We start from the raw sequence: 18,091 nt of genomic DNA, 5'->3' as shown, positions 1-18,091 counted from the left end.
CAATTTTCACCTCTTCCTCTGTTTTTGCCAACAGCTTTTTGTGTGCTTTGTCACTTTAGATGAGGAATTATTAGAGGTAAGAAATGAGCTGGTATGGTAAAACCCTAACCCAACCTAGGATATCAAGTTAATTGGAAAATGTAGATTCCTTACATGAAGAATGTTAGGGCTTCACAACCAGGTAGGAAATGCCTGTGTGTAGCTGCATTTATTACAACCACAGCTTGCATGATCCTTTCCCAGCCTTTTCCTTTCCCCAAAAACTTTCCTGGGAACTGTGTCTTATTTGGCATATAGCATGAATGCCTTCACTGAACAGGTCACAGTGCAGTGTTAGAGACCTCAGAGTCAGCTTGCATTAGTTGATAATTAATTCTGCTTCCAGTGAATAAAAATAGTGTAACTGGGTGAATCTATTTAATCCTTCTTTTATTTTCCTCATTAAGCTTGTGAGGCTTTCTCTTATATAATACAGTTTCTAACCACTGACTACCCCACCAACATATTCATTTATTTAGGATTTTTTGTAGTACACTCCTGACAATGCATACACAACCTCCCTGACTAGAAATGAAAATATAGACATTTTATTTAGAAAAGCAAAGCTGACATCTACCTTTTAAAATCAGAATACAGAAGTGCTAAAATAAACGCAAAAAGTACCTCCAAAGCTGTCCATATGTGTGCATAACTTCCCATTTTCTGATCCTTATTCATTGTCCTGAAGTGCTAATCTCCAATTCTCTACCATTCCTGTCTTGTTTCAGACAGCTACAGTGAAGAACCAGAAAATATTTTCTGTCATTCAGCACACCAGCCGAAGTGAATAGTGGAAAATCAAAGCATCCTCACCACAGGTTATTGTCAGCAGGTGCAGTGGCTCCACAAATATCAGTAAATCTGGGATCCCCATGCTCTACCCACAGCAGGTGGTTTTGCCTTCTGAAAGTGGAGTGGCTGAGTGGTATGAGAAAAAAACTTCAGTATGTGATGACAAGGAGCAGGAATATAAATCTTTACATCCAATGTCTGAAATTAACTTCCATATGCCTCTCAGAGCATGCTTATGAGTGAATAATCTGCTGTCTAGAGCTGGACTAATTAAAGTGAATGATTTGAAAGGAAGACAAAGTGGGAATTGTTTATCAAGGAATTCACTCAGAGCACATATTGCTGCCAGGCTTGTTGTTTTAAGTCACTGTCATGGTTTAACCTGAGCCAGCAACTAAGGCCCACACAGCCACTCACTCCCTCCCCCCCCCCCCCCCCAGTGGGATCAGGGAGACAATTGGAAGGGTAAAAGTGAGAAAACTTGTGGGCTGAGGTAAAGACAGTTTAGTAGGTAAAGCAAAAGCCATGTTCACAAGCAAAGCAAAACAAGAAATTCATTCACCACTTCCCATCGGCAGGCAGGTGTTCAGCCATCTCCAGGACAGCCAGGCTCCATCATGAATAACGGTTATTTGGGAAGACAAACACCATCACTCCAAACATCCCCCCCTTCCCTCTTCCTCCCCCCGCCCCCTACGCTGAGCATGGTGCCATATGGTCTGGGATACCCCTTTGGTCAGTTGGGGTCAGCTGTCCCAAATGTGTCCCCTCTCAACTCCTTGTGCACCCCCCAGCCTACTCACTGGTGGGGTGAGGAGCAGAAAGGACCTTGACTCTGTGTGAGCACTGATCAGCAACAGCAAAAACATCCCTGTATTATCAACACTGTTTTCATCACGAATCCAAACATAGCCCCGTATTAGCTACTATGAAGAAAATCAACTCTATCCCAAAACCAGCCCAGTCACCCAACACAGCTACAGTTTTCATGAAAATCTTTTAGTATTCAGGGGTGGCATTGACTCATTACATTTTTCCTGGAGAGGGAATAGAGAGAGTAATTTGGGGAGAAGATAAGAAGGATTAGGCTGCTGTAGAGGTGTGCTGTGGTTTGGGGTTTTTTTTAAACCTCTCAGCTCTGACTTGAAGCTTCAGTTCTGGAAAGATTGCCCTTCTCAAAAAAGGGTTTTGCTTGGGTTCTCCATCATGCCTCAATCATCTTTACCCTCAGTCAAGCAAACAACACCACATCTGTGTTTTCTCTATCGTGATGCTTTTGTTAACAGAAATTAAATGAGGCAGAAGGAATTGTCACAGTTCTGGTATGGGCTCTGGGAAATCTCTCCTGCTACCCCAGCGCTTGGCTGTACCAGTAGATTAAACAAGGCTAAGGATCATTCTCAGGCCCGCTCTTGGCATAGGTGATCTAGGACTCTCCAAAAATTATTTCTAGTTTCTGAGGAGATGATCAGAGACAGTTGCAATAAGCAATTTTGGATACAGCCATCCTATCTCTGCAGGGTAAGAGAGTTTAATAATATTGTTAGAAATGTTCTTTCATGTTGTCGGCTTCAGTTCTATATAAGGCTTATGTTCATTTAATATTATAGACAATGCACCAGTGTCTACTCTTTTGCTTTTTGAATGAGACTGCAGACCATCTGTTTTATTCCATTCATTTTGTTAACCCACATGTTAGAACTCCTTACCACCCAGTTCCTCTTCTTCTTCATGCATTTATTTTGCAAGTTTGAACGCCATTTTGTGATTGGTCTCTTGTTTGAGGTGGTCAAGAAAGCACCCAAATATGACAATTCTCCATCTTCCATGGCAACAAAGTTTAAATTCAGGCCCAGTGCAATCTGAAATGTTCAGCCATGCTGTATCCAAGCTACCAACTGCATCCACTGAAATCAGTGCAGAGACCGTGGGCTGTTCCCGAATTTTCTCCTGCTTTTGCTTAAAGATTGGAGTGAGAAGCATCTTTTCAGATATTGACTAGGATCTGTAGTTATCAATTAATTATGATCTTGGTCACTGAGCACTTCTGGAGTTCCCTCTCCCGTAACCAGACTTTTGAATGCGTCTATTTCTTCAGTCATCTTCCTTGTTGTAGTTGAACAATTTGCATTTCCTCCTCTTGCTAGGAATGGGCTTTTTCTGGGCATTGGTCATAATTTCTGGGTCAGCTAATAAACCCTTTTTTATTTCCTACCTAAATGCTGTGTATTAGAGAATTGTTGAGTTGGAAAATGTTAGCTTCATTTAGTTATTGTTAAGTTTTGCTGAGAAAGTAGATGGCTAGTTCATATACTGGGTCCATTTTCAGAAGCAAAGTGTGTTTAATTGGGTTATTTTTGCTGCAAGTTCACAAAGTTTCTCCAGCACAGTCTCCAATTAAGCAACTGAATCTGATATGAAGTAATTGAATCTGACCCAGCTGTCTTGTAGTACTGCAATGAGTTGCTGTGAATGGTGAGAGGGATCAAAGTTCCCCCTGAAGTTCATTCACACTACATAAAATAGAAGATGCATATGCTGGGATCCCTCTAGAAGTTCCTCAAGAGGGTGGATTAGAGAATATAGTTAACTAATTCAGGCAAAGCAATGTGAGTATCTTCCACTACTAATAACAATGCTTGTGAGATGAAGAACATTTTATGTACTTTTTTAAGGCAAACGATTTCCAACGGTGTCTCCGTTTTTGGCTTGAACCCACTTGTTGCTCTCCAGATTTCTCAGAAACACCTAGCCTCTGTAGCTGGTATCAATGGAATATGTAAACACTGATGCCTCACAGGATGAGACCCAGGGCTGTAATTCATCTCACCTAGCTTTAGCTGTGTATGGTGTGAACATCTCTACCTGTGCTAGCTATTGTACCTCCTTCACAGTCAGTGGAGAGAAATAAATACACATATGGAACATGGAACACAGTCCATCAACTTCTAAATGTCTATTTTATTTTGAGATAAATTGCACATAGTTCCTCTCTTTTCACACTGAGAGGGCTCAGGATAATTAGTTCAGATTCAGGAGTCCACTTTGTAGATACTAATTTTTAGACAGATACAGCCTATGCTATTGCTCACAAGTTGATCATCCAGAATCAGTGACTGATCTTAGCTTCCCTATTTTTCACTCCATCTCTGAACTTTCACACTGAGTAACACTGATACAAAGAAATCTCTAGCTTTCTGAGTCAAAAAAAGGAGTTTCTAGAAAGGTTGTTTATGTATAAATTTATGATGCAACCTGAAGGAGGGAAGTTACTATTCACTTCACCTCCTAAAATCCTATAATGTAACAACAGACCTGTAGATTATAGTTGTGATAAATTCTGTTAGGAGCTCAGTTATACTGATGAACACAGTAAACCCACAAATGATTGCTAATGTGTAGCTGTTGCTGGCTTCTAGTATGTGTGCCTTGGCATCCCTGAGCTACTTTGGGATGTTTCTATGGATGTAAACTACTGGCAAGAAGGATTTATTTCTGCTATTGCAAACAGGTGGGTTGTGAGGTCTGGAGCCCCTATCATCATGATAATCAGTTGACTCTGCCATAGCATTTATACTCGCAGTAACCCTCTAAAGTCAGGAAAAGCTCTTTTACTCTGATATATTGATTATCCAACCAAATTCAAACACTGTAAAATAGATGTCATCTATAGGTTAGGTGAGATGCACACTAAAAAAGTTTCCCTTCACCAAGAAAACTGTCTTTCTTAACTTCAGGACACAGAAGTCTTCAAATGTTTCTATATCGGATCCGTATCTCTTGTGGTCTGAACAATCCATTTGCCACAGGACCACACTTATCTCAGAAAACAATAACTTTTTCTTTTTTCAGTGACAAGGGCCTACTAAAGCTTTGCTTACTTGATCTCAGACTTACATTATATATCAGTAACTTCTGCTATGATACTATTTGTGCAAGTTCATATGCATATCCAGCAGTCACATCCTGAGTGAAACAAGGAAACAAGAGTCAAGTAGTTCTTGTTTCCATGAGTTTTTATGCCATGAGATACTTTCAAGCATATATTCAATACATCTTTCATTCTGGCAGTCCTTTTGGAGAGCAAAAGTACTTGCTTATGTATTCCCAGCATTGGTTGCTTGAGCAAGATTTGGAAGATCAATGATGAACCTTGATGCAGAAGGCCAGTCTGGGCTCTGGAAGGCAGATACAGAGCAATGGTTTCTGATGCGGACTGGAACTGATTTATCATGGCTCCAGCTTTTGGTTATGGAGCACTTCGTCTAGTAGCAAAAAAGCTTTCCAAAAGTGCTTCACTTTTTCCTTCATTTAACTGTTTCAGTTATTTGAGCTTGCCAGCAGCTAAGATTGGCTAGAAGATATATTGCTGGGAGATCTGAACATCTCACCCTCTGCTGAGAGGTGAGCTTTGCTTTAACTATTTCCTGCCTCTGCAGCTTCCTTTTGCCCTGGACTGGGGAATTTCCCACTGCAGTTTCATTCTGCTTTCACCAGTCACGAGGCCTGCAGGTTTGATTGGAACTGCAAATTCTTGAAGCTATTTTACATTAATATAGCAGCTTGTCCCATGCTTAAATCTGCTAAAGGAACCTCTATAATTTTCTGGATGCAGCAGCTTCTGCAGCATCCTTAGAATTGTCACGTGTGATCATATCACCAGTATATCTTACCTAGCACTTTTTTAGTTTTTTTTTTTTTTTCTCAGTAACACCAGCAATACAGGAGCTGCAGAAAGGTATAAATCTCAGCTAATACGTGGTTTCATTGCCCGTCACTGAATTCCTGTTATATCTCCTGATCTCTGCTTTACTTAGCACATCCAGCTGTCTCTCTGAATATCATTCTTAGCACTGCAGTATCTCCTTCAATACCTCTAAAAACCACTTGTGGTCTTTATGAAATGGGATATTTCAGCAGGAGACAGTGTCCCTTGCAAGACATTGCCCATACCTAAACAAGATGAAAGGCATTGCTAGGCTGTTCCTCGAATATCCTGCAGCACCAGGATCTTGATGAGTGATCACTGGAGATATCTAGAAGAGCCAGTGAAGGACATCTCTTTAGCCAGCATTATGCAGTAAGTTGTGAACAGACCTTTGAACTGCAGTCCTGTAAAGCCCATGCTTTCCAAAGGATGCTTTGAATTTCCCTCTGCATTATGAAACACACAGCCCACAGCATAGGTACAGCTGTGGAGAGAGAGCAGGAGGGAGAGCCTGTATTTTGTAGAGCACTGTGCAAATAGCCAAAGACATACACAGGTGCAAGAAAATATTTATTCCACCAGAAGTCTTTCTAATTTCTCAAAACATAAAGATCCCACTGGGAAAGGAAGTAAAATATAAATATATATGAGAGATGTCAAGAAGAAGGTACGAAGAGAGAGTACTGCCATTAACTTCTGTCCATCTTCAAGATGAGATGAAATCTCTGCCATCCCATATATCCCCATATGTCACACTTCCAGTTTTGATTAGCTCTGTGAAGGCAGATCACTTTGCTTTTTTATATTCACCTTGATGATAAAATGGAATTAAACCAGGGTTTTTTTAGATTTTTCAGGTGAGGAAAAAGATTTTAAAATTGGCTGTGTAGAACTGGAAAACTAGAAGAACCCAATTCATAGATACCTATGTACAAGTCACTTTCCTGGAGAACAGTTCAATGTAAGATGTCCTTTCTCCCTTTCTTCCACGCCCTCCTCCACTACAGTTGTTTTAAATATTGCAGCAGAAAAACTGAAAGCTCACTGATGAAGGCTGAAGAGACTTAAGTCCCATTAAATCATTACAGTAATGAGAGCAGTGAGTGTGTTCTAAGGAAAATAAATATAGTACAAGAGTCAGAAAAACAGAAAGATGATTGGGTGAAGTCAATTTAAAGTGAGAAATGTACCTTCATGTCAGGAGAAATAGAAGATGCTGGAAATAACAAGCAGTTGGGGAACATGTGGCTCCAGGAAATAAAGAGATTTTTTTCTCTAGAGGGCCTGACTGTGCTCTTACAAAATTGCATGAGTGAGCATGCTGGTGTCAACAGAGAAGCTAGATTAATTGTGAACAGAATTGGGAACTACTGTGTAAATAAAGATAGCTGCACTGGAGTCGTGAACTCAAGCAAGAACCTGTCGTTCAAGAACTGATTTATTTTCAGAAGTTATTACTCTGCTATGGATAGAGTCCTCTGTAGGAGGATTAGATTAAGTCATTCAAACTCCTCATGGACATCTATCTACATCTGAAATCCTGCCACCTTCTCTGTTTGTCATTACATCAGCTAATCCATTAAAGATGTAAGGGAAATCAGACTGCAGGAATCAAACTTCTCTTTGATATGGCTCTAGGCTGTTGCAACAGCCTTTACCAAGGTGTGGACTGTAGTTTTCACCCAGTGCTGGCCAACCTGAATTAAAAAAGGTTTCAATCTCCAGAGTTATTCTTCTAGCAGTATTCGCTGACAGAACATTTCTTCTTAATTTTAAACCATTTTCCTCACATCTAGCCAAATTTCCTTTTTATCTTAATCCTATAGTGATTGTAATTTCATAATCTATAATGCAGCCATACAGTGTTTATGCTATGTGACAATAGACAAGAATGATCACAGCCTTCTCAAGATCTAGCACAGAGTGTACAACGTCTAGGCAAAAGCTTAAGCCATGACAGCTCTTCTCACTGTAGTCTGCCACCTTCAGAAACATGTCCAACTACACCCACTCACAACCTATGCCCTCAGCCCTTCCACGTTTGACAAGGGTGTCTTATTCTCTGTTTTTTAAGGTGCAGTAAGGTGAGACAAACAGAATTAAACATGGTGACAACAAAAAAAAAAAGTACTGCTCTATGGTCTCTCCACTTATCTACACAGGTTTTGATGCTCACCTGAAATCTGTTGAACTGATTCTGCTCAACAGGCGATCAGAAAAGCCACAACCAGTAAAAAGTAAGGTACTTTCTGCCTGCTTCGAGAGCTGAATCCATTCAGCAGGGGTCACATGAATTGGCACAGGGAAATAATCAGAAGGGGGAGGATGAACAAGGAAGACCACCCTCTTCCATAGCAGCAAACTCTCAGTTTAAAGCAGCTCATCACAACTTTATGTAGTAGTTTCTACAATCTGAAGGGGAGCCGCAAGAATTCCTAGTGGCTTCAGAGGGAGACGGGCTCACGCCTCAGAGAGTGATAGAGTCTGATGTGAAGAGTCATGATGAGATCTATCTCTGCTCTTCAGTCCTAACAACTGCCCTTTTTCTCAACAGTTCTTGTTTCTGAGAAAAGCAGATCCTCCAGAGCCATGGCCATAGCTCACAAAATAAGCTAGATAGCAACTTAACTAAAGAACTTTTCCTACTACCCCAGTGGCTCATCTCAGCTAAACAACCAATAACTGCTGCTGACTGGTGTTCACTAATTGAAAGTGGTTTGCAAGAACCCATCCGATTACGTGCTTCATTACAGTTGCAAGAAAATTGTTTCTGTTTCCTTAATAATATGTGGTTTAATGTATTCATCCCTAAAATCAATACTTTTTTTTTTTTTTTTTCTCCCACTGCTCTTAGTCTGGAAGGAGGTGTAGTTATTTTTCTGCTCTACCAGGAAATGCATAGTAATTCTATTTCTTTAAACCCCCTTTTTCTGGAGTCGTGTTATACTGGAAAATCATTATTTATTTTTAAAAGTAAGATTATGGGGCTCTTCATTTTAAAGAAATCTGAATTCTAATGCTTCACAGCCTGGCTCAAACAGAAGGGAATCTCTATACCGATTTTTTAAAATTATCTCGTTGACCATTTTACTGTTTTTCAGGATATATGCAAGGTTTCTAATACTTTTGGAATCATTGGGATAAACAGGAAAAGCCAGTACTTTTCTTCAGCTCTCATAGGTAGAAAAGTTGGAACAGAGCTGTGCAATACTCTTCTGAACAGACCCAGTTAAATGTCCCAGATCTCTCCTTACAGCAAGGAGAAGTAGGGACCAAACTGTATACAAATACACACACTTCTGCTGTTCTGCTGGTTTTGCCTGGGAGAGAGTTAAATTTCTGCATAGTAGCTAATACGGGGTTATGTTTTGGATTTGTGATGAAAACAGGGGTGATAATACAGGGATGTTTTTGCTGTTGCTGATCAGTGCTCACACAGAGTCAAGGTCCTTTCTGCTCCTCACCCCACCCCACCAGTGAGTAGGCTGGGGGGTGCACAAGGGGTTGGGAGGGGACACAGGTGGGACAGCTGACCCCAACTGACCAAAGGGGTATCCCAGACCATATGGCACCATGCTCAGCGTAGGGGGCTGGGGGAGGAAGGGGGAAGGGAGCCAAGTTCCCAAGTAACCAATACATGTGATGGAGCCCGGCTGTCCTGGAGATGGCTGAACACCTGCCTGCTAATGGGAAGTGGTGAATGAATTTCTTGTTTTGCTTTGCTTGTGAACATGGCTTTTGCTTTACTTATTAAACTGTCTTTACATCAGCCCACAAGTTTTCTCACTTTTACCCTTCCAATTGCCTCCCTGATCCCACTGTGGGGAGGGAGGGAGGGAGTGGCTGTGTGGGCCTTAGTTGCTGGCTGGGGTTAAACCCTGAAAGTTACTCATACTAGTCTGGCAGCTAGACCTGCACAATGACAGCTCTAGCATGGTGATAATTCAGTTAGCAGGGATTTTACGAGACATTTAAATATTGAGAAGAGAAATACCTCTCTTCCTTTAGCTACTTATGTCAGCAGATACTGAACACTTCATTAGACATGTGATTACCAAAAAATAATATGTAATTCCACTGTTCTTAAAAATCCCCACAAGGTACATTATGCAACAAATATGGATTTTATTTTTTTATGTTTTTTATTCCTTTTCCCTACTTTCCCTCTTCCTTCCACTTTCCAAATGCTGAGGCAATTTTGTTGTACACAAAAACTTCATCTCCTTTCTTTTACAGTAATTTCCTAAGTTCTAATACATTTTCTCCCACACAAACATATTTGGTCAAAAAAAAAAAAAAAAAAAAAAGAAAAGCCTTCTCTTGTCTAGCAGGAGGAAAAGAACAGGTAAATCTTGCTGAGGCAGGAGACCTTTGGACCAGATCTGGCATTTGTGGGTTTTAGCTCATTTAGGTCACTTTCAAAATGGGTAGACTTAAAGCCTTATATTCCCATTGCTTTCTGAGCCTAGGATTTGGTGATTTCAGGAGAGTGTTCATCCACCTGAGCCAAAAGGCACCTAAGTTTCTGCTCCAAAAACAAGGAAATGGAATGAAATAACTCTTGCTACAGTTGCTAGGTATGGCATGATGGAGAGGGAAGCAGTGCATAACTGATGGGAGAAAGGTGAGATGTTCCCTTGTACCATATGAGGAGTAACAGCTGAGCTGTGCACAATGAACACGAATTAAAAACAGCCTCTTGCTTAGTCAATTGCTTATACAAATGAGGACTGCAAGCTGTAAAGAGAATTCATTACTTGTTGGCTTGGTTGATCAGTCTCGTAAGTAGCCAAACCTAACAGCCGTGTAATAATCAGCAACTTGCATTGCTGGGTACATGAGTAAAATTCTGCACATGTCAAATAAAGTTTTAAGTATAAGCAGGTTGAGCCATAACTGAAGATAATCAGGAGATTCACAGTCCAAAGCAATGTATTGATAAGCAATGATGGCAGCACTTCAGTTTCATGAACATGGTATCCTGAAGCAAGGCCAAGGACTGGTTTATTCACCTTGAAGGGGTATACTGAATGCTCTCCTGTGAGCTCTGGGGTTAAGGTATACTGTCAGAATGACTCCTGATACATGGCAGTGACATGCTGAAGCATCACTGCTCCTATTTATAAAATAACAGAACATTTCAATTACAAATACCTACACCAGCCCAGTCCAACATGAAAGCACTTACAGAAGATCTCACTGAGGTCCTTTGCTAGACCCTGTTGGAGAGCTCTTCTAACCATCTGGGATGTGCAGACTGGCTAGTAATAAACAGCAGAAAAAAATGAAGGCAAAAGATTGTTGCCTGTGTAACACAACCCCTTCCCTGCTTTATTCTGCAAGAGAGGTTAGCACAGTCCTGGGAGACAAGCAAAGATGAAGGAGGTTAAAGTATAATAAGTTAGCTAGTTTGCAAATTAAAATGCAAGCCCCTTTCCCACTCACCTCCTTGCCTATCCACATCTCCCTGCTGAAAACAAGTAGAACTGACGAAAATGGGTTTTTTAAACTTATTTAAGGAATATTGTAATGCATGCTCTGAGGTAAAGAAAAAACTGTGCTCATGCATACATCTCTGCTTGCTCCAGTCATCCTGAATATGCATTACTGCCTGCTACTTATGGCAGCGTTCCAGCTCCTCTCCTCTCCTCTCCTCTCCTCTCCTCTCCTCTCCTCTCCTCTCCTCTCCTCTCCTCTCCTCTCCTCTCCTCATTGCCTTTTTTCAGGGTTCAGCTGGGGTTAGCAGGGGACTCTGAATTGATCCTCTCTTGACTTCCCTTTTCTGCCCACTTCTAACAAAAATGTGCCTGCATCCCACCCTGGTTTGGAGAGCTGCAGGCAGGGAAGGGCACTGCTTTCTGTGCATGAGCAGAGGCTCTACCATGGAAGAATGCACTCTCCGTGTTGTAGATGTAGGGCTCCCAGTGAGCTGAGGGAAGGGAAAAAGCACAGCAACACCACAACAGAGTCCAGGAACCAGACTTGGGAATAAGGCACTTGACTAACTATGTCACAAGCTACTGCTCAGGTTTGTCCCTAACAGGGAACACAATCCTTGATATTAAATGAGCTCTTGGGCTTTGAAAAGGTCAAACAGCTATGCAGGCAGCATTAGGCAACCATGCAGTCAGGTGTAACCAGCTGGCCTGCTGTCTGAAGCAAAAGGTCTGGGAAACTTGTATGCTTAAGAAGCAGCAAATAGAAGTATTGAAAAGCCAGAAACATATCTGCTCACTTTGGAAATAGGATGAAGTTATTAAAGGAATATGACGGCATATTACAATCCATCTCCTGTATCTTTATGTAACACCTTTCAAACAACCGTACTCCAGATGTTTTCTTGCACTGACAGACCAAGATTTTTTCTTATGCTTAAGTACACCACTCTAGATCATCATGTTTAGGTGCTACACAAATGCATGGAAAAGCAGAAGTCCAACAATCTAAATAAAAACACAGATGGAAATGGGTGGCTTGTAAAGTGACTTTTGCAGCGTGGCACATCACAGTCATTGACAGATCAGAAAAAGGAGATCACATTTTGAATCCCAACCTGGCATCTTGGCTAGTGGCATGGACTCCTACTATCTGCCTCTCAGCCTGTTGTCATTGTAAATACTCACCCCAAATGTGACCCACAAAATGTTATACATTTCCTTTTTAGATTTTTTTTTTTTTTCAGGTAAGGATGAGATCCTTGTCTTTTTTGTAGGGCCATGTCTTTACTGGTGTCCATATGCACTGACAGGTTTACACTCCCAAGGCTGGTTCATCAAAAGTTTATGGCTGACATCAAATGACTGTCAGAATCATCTCTGACATGTCACAATTCTGGCGTGTCCTAGGATGCACCACAATATAACTGAGGAAAGACTCAAGGGACCTTGCAATTACCTTGTAAAATCAGGATCTTGATGGGCGCATAAGTCAGCATGGAAGAACTCCAGCCTTTATGCTGGGCTGGAAAAATGATTGCTTTTAGGTTGAAACCCAATGCTATCCTCTCAAGGGCTGTGTCTGAACACATGCACGCACACACACATTGCACAGGTTTTCCGACTGAATTGGCTCCTCCAGAGGTGCAAGCCGGAGCATTACGTTTCCTCATTTCCCAATTTGTGGGTTCTCTGGGGTCTCTCTGCTGAGCTCTCCCCAAGCAGATCTAATGCCAACTCCATCGGGGGCCCAGACTCCATTTACTGGGTACGACTGACCTGTGCAGGAAAGTTAACACGTTCTGCGGTGGGCAGTACTATGTTCAGGGCCATGCATAAACACTTTACTGCTGGCCATTAAATTTTATTGCTCTCTCTAATATGCTTTGAGATAACGAAACTCATGCCTGAAAGAGGCATTTAAACTGTTTTAACAGTATCTGCTTCACATAATCTGCTTTATGGCAGCGTCTTATGGTTTTACCCATTTAAAACATGTTTGTTGTTGTTTTTTAATCAAGGGATTTGTACTATGACCTTTGAGCAATGGCAGCTCCTGCTAGAAGACAGCTGGCAGTGCGGTGTGCAATACAATCTATGGAGATTAAATTTATTTCATTCCCTATTAAAACAGATGACTGGGAGGCTGGTGGATCCACTGGGATTTTGGTGTATTGAATTCCTTTTTATTTTAAAAGGAGATCTGAAACTAAGAAATAATAGATATATTTTTCTCAGTGTATTAAATCCTGCCCTTCATCACTTGGCTGGCCTGGATAATATACACTGGTATTCTTGCACGAATCCATGGGGAAGGGGTTGGAAAGAGGTGTGGATGTGTGTGGTGAGGGACAATACTTTTATTCTGATGAGCTGCCCTTCTTCTAGGTGTCATGAGGTTCAGTATAATCCTTCCTCACAGACAACTGAGCTGCTCTGAAAGGTTGATACCCTGAATTTGGGCTGTACAACCTACCACTGGGGCTCACAATTTCTTGGTGAAAACAGAGCTAGAAATGTGCCCAACAGACCCACAGTTTGTCAGGTCACAGACAGCAGATCCAGCTCTTTGCTGTAGGGTAACTCTTGGGGAGAAAGGAGAAAGGGACTTTGTCTCTGTGCCTTGTGGTTTGCAGTGTTTGGGACACAGGTACCCCAACTGTTGTAGACGGAAACTCTCTTCTCAGATACTATCTCTCTGCCTTAATTATTTTTCTTCTATAGAGTGCAGCAGCTGAAGCAGATAGCCCAGACTGGTCTAATAAGGTGTGCAGGTCGTTCACCAGGGCTAGCAAAGAGGCAGATTTATAATTCTCACAGGCAAAGACAAGAATTGAACATGTCCTTCACTGTGGGGAGGACCAGAGGGGAGGGAAGGAGGCAGAAGACTCCTCACAGACACTGATACCACACCATCTTTTAAAAAAATCACTAACCAACTCTGGCTTCAGTAGAAAACCTGTGTTTGGGTCCATGAGGACCACAGGCAGAGGAAAACTTGGTTGAGATTCAGGTTTTCCAACCAACAACAGGTTTTCAGGGCTGGCAATCCTGAGATACATCCAGACACCTGTGTGCAAACAATCTGAAAGCTACAACCAGAGTTCTGGCTCTTTCTGGATTAGCATGGAGCTAATCTTAATTTTTGGTTTAGATACCTAAACCAAGACTTAGTCTTTAGTCATAAATAGGTGCTTGATCTTTTTGTTCGTTTGTTTATAATAGCAGGCAGAAACTCTTATCATTTGACTCTGTGTAGGTCAACTCTGAGGCTACCCCAGAGCCAGACTGAGCTGGGCAGACCTGTTGCGGATGGACAGCTTGGTGGGACACTTCACCTGAGTGAGCACACAGTGACAACTTCACAAACACTGTTGCATTCTATGAAAATACAACCCCATAATTACCATCATCTTCATATGAGCTGCAGGGTAAGGGCACACAGGACACTTTCCATATTTCAGTGGGCTCAGTGGCCTACTGAGCCCACAGACTAATGTGTGCTGGCAGCATATACTGTACAGAGAGTTGAGCAAACATACCAGATAGGTAATTTGGGTACCTAAAAACTTATCTCTGCAACACCTTCCAGTTAATTAAGCTACCCAGGCTGATAGATCACTGGGCTGTCTTTGAAACAAATTAGGCAATGCTTGCTCTCCAGCATAATGCAGGGTGCCATCATCAGTGAAGGCATATCAACAGGTTGCATAAAAAAGTCCTTGTATCTCAAGAGCTTCAGGATTGTTTCTCCAGCTTATGCTCATAACTGAAGCATCCTTGCATGCTCCACATGACAGGAACACGGCATAGCCATTCTGAAAGCATTTGCTTCTGTCTCTCTTCAAAAGGCCCTTTTGCCATGATGAGAAGCACCCAGATGTTTTTCAGGAGAACTCAGAGCTGCCTCAGAGAGATTTCTGTTAAACTTCCAAAGAAAACTAAACCTGCCCCTTCAGTGGCATCTTCATCCCTGACCTCTAACCTTACCTTGCAAAGCACAGGGCGGATCTGAGCTGCCACGTGGTGCAGGGAAACTTTTCTGGGCTGTCCTTTTGGTGCATAGATTGCAGGTGGATTTTCTCCCTTTGGACCATTTCTGTAGAACCTAGGAACCCTCAAGAAATAAAATAATGGCCATATATCCCTTTCCTTCATTAGTTTGTCAAAGCCACATAAATTAATGAACATTAACAGAGAAGTACATCATAGGTAAAAATCTGCCAGCACACACATATACACAGAGAGAAAAAAGGCTTCCTGCTTGCCAAGATGAGAAACATGTTTGGTATGATAAAGATGACTGAAAGTCGGAGACTGTGGTGGCTGCACTATGGGGTTTGTAATTGTAAGTGGCCTTTCCATTTTGGGGGTCAGTGTGCTAAATTAAAAACCTACAAGAAAGCATTTAATTTAGGTTAATGGGATGTTTGAATGTTAAATGGATTGATGCGATTTTTTTTCTTTTAAAGAGGAATTAGCCCCACTGATCTCCCAGGCCAGATTCTTCGAAGGTGTAAATCAGTGGTTATACATCAAAGCTCAAGGGAACCTGTCCAGTTTTTCACTAGATGAAAGAATCTGTGCCATTGTACTTTTTCATGTGCATGTCTGTGGTGCATGTGTTTAGGTTGTTTGTTCTGTCTGTCTTTATTTTTTCCTCATTTTGAGGTTTAAAAATGAAATTATGTTATTCCTGTCTTTTCTGTTCCTTTCCAGTCCATTAACTTCATCCTCCTGTTTTTCAGGTTCTACAAGTGGAATGGAAAACTTCCTTTAGGCATAGGGGTTTTGAGGATGATGCCCTGATATCTGGAGGGAGGGGATGCTGGGAGAGTATTGTTTGGGATCACAACATTCAGAGTTATGCTTTAATAATAAATGAGGAGGAAAATGTCTTTCAGCAGAGCTGTTTGAGAATTCACATTTGAAATATTTGGTGGACAGTTAGTTTCCACAGCATGAAAATTATGCAATGGGAGAATGTTCCTACTGCTTAAAATCAAAATCTTTTTTTTTTTTTTCATCAAGGAAATACTTTGTTCCATCTCAGAAAGCAAAAAGCACTGCCCTCAGGCTCAGAGGAGGCATGTTTTAAATTTTAAATTTTGTGGAGGGGAAAGTCTTCACTGCAATAAACCAGAGTAAATGTTTAAAATGATCTTCAAATCACTGTCCCTTCATACCACATCACCAGGCAGGCTTGTTAGCTCAACGCAGCAGAATTTCAAAGGCTGGCATTTCTCATCCAAGGCACAGCAACATGGTAACTCTTGTCTTGCTTTAGGCTGAATAACTTTTATTAAAGGAATATGATGTCTTCAGGATCTTTTTGCTGAAGCTATTTTCACATCACAAAAATTACCACCACACACAGACATTAAGTGATCCTCATTGTGGATAACCTCAATAGAGGGAGCAAGGACTGAATGGGCAAAGTTCACTGAACAAGCCTGGAGATAAAAAGCAGTAGGAATGCTTGTAATGAAGGTCCTTCCAGGTCAATATTGTGGTATAAGGTTGAGGTGGGTTTAGACTGCTGTCCTTTAAATTCTTTCTGATGAAACTCCCAAAGCCAAGTTCAGCAGGCATGTTCACAGTTTTGTAGAATTCTAAGGGAAAAAAAAAAGTCTTTTTATGGGACATTCTACTTGGTTTGTGTTACTAATGATCGTTTGAAGCTCTTTCTGTCCATCTACTTTTGGCCACCCATGACCAGTCTTCAGCGTAAGATTTCTTGCTCATATGTCAGATCAACTTTGTATTGTAATGTAAAGAGCAGAAGAGGCATCCTTTTCTTTTCCAATTTTATTTAATTGGTCGCCATTTGTGTTTACAAGACAAATAGTTTCCAACATCAAAATTGATCTGCCATCAGCTCCTGTTTGTGCTATAGGCACATAATAAAGAAACTAAGCTTGTTTTACTCCCAGTACCACAACTAAATAGTGGAAAAGCAGTGGGAAAACTTTGTCTTCTCCTATGCTGTTTTCTCACTATTAGCTTTCACCACTTGGTTCAACTTGTCTGCTCTCTCGAGTCTAAATGTACACCCTTTCTCCACACTTCCCCTCATCCACCCTCCTATATAACAGTTGAATTTTTCATTTTGCCAATACTAAAACCAACCTGAAAAGCTAATCTTAGTTTTAGGACATTGTCTGCTAACTAAATTTTAAAGGATGTCTTTGAACATGAATCTCTTTTGCTTAACTCCCAATCTGTTCTGAAAATGTCCTCTGTCCAGAGCTTGCCATGAGATAAATTGTAAATGTGTGTCAGCAATCAGACTGAGAATATTCAGTCTTTATTACTAATTATCATCCTATAGAGAGAAAAAAATTATCTACAACCTGGTTGTCTTAGAATATGCAAAGTCCCTGCTGCAAGGAATGATGTTAATTCATACTAAACCAAGCTGAGCACATGGCTCACTTTTTTTTTCCATTTTTATTCTTTAAAAAAAATAAAATAAAATGAAAAAATTAAAGCCAGCTTTAAAATCTGACATGCTTCTTCTGAAAATACACAATAGCAGGTACCTTCTTAGAGAACTGGCATAAAAGGAATGCCACAGAGCAGATCTGGTTTATGCTTTCCAAAAGGTCCTGGGTTTTGATTTAGATTGGACTGTTCCTAATAGTGTAATAGAACATTGTTAATCAAGGGTTTTCTTCAAAAGCAACAATATTTTCCAAGGTTTTCATTAATGATTTTCATCTTTATATATATATATATATATATATATATATATATGTAGAAATCTGAAAAAGAAAAGAGAGACTTTTTTTAAAAAAAAAAAAAAAAATACACTTCAACACAATTTTGGAAAGAAGTATCATTTTGCCTGCACTGCTATCAACTAATTAACCTCATCTCCACTGTGCTAATTTAATACACTTGAAGATCTAGTCTACTGCCTTAAAAATCATCCAAATAATTTTCTTCTTGCAGATTTTCCTGTTTTCCAGTAATATTCTTCTTCATTATCCCATTTTTCTATGAATGGTAGGCAAATAAAACCAGGTTCAGGAAATTTTCTGATATGAAATAGTCTGGTAGGGAGACTATTGGGGAGAAACTGAAAAATTACTTGTCATTCTTATTCTTCTCTAGG

Source organism: Athene noctua, chromosome 5 (genome assembly GCF_965140245.1).
Source record: "Athene noctua chromosome 5, bAthNoc1.hap1.1, whole genome shotgun sequence".
Lineage (NCBI taxonomy): Eukaryota > Metazoa > Chordata > Aves > Strigiformes > Strigidae > Athene > Athene noctua.
Note: the sequence above shows the minus strand (reverse complement) of the source record.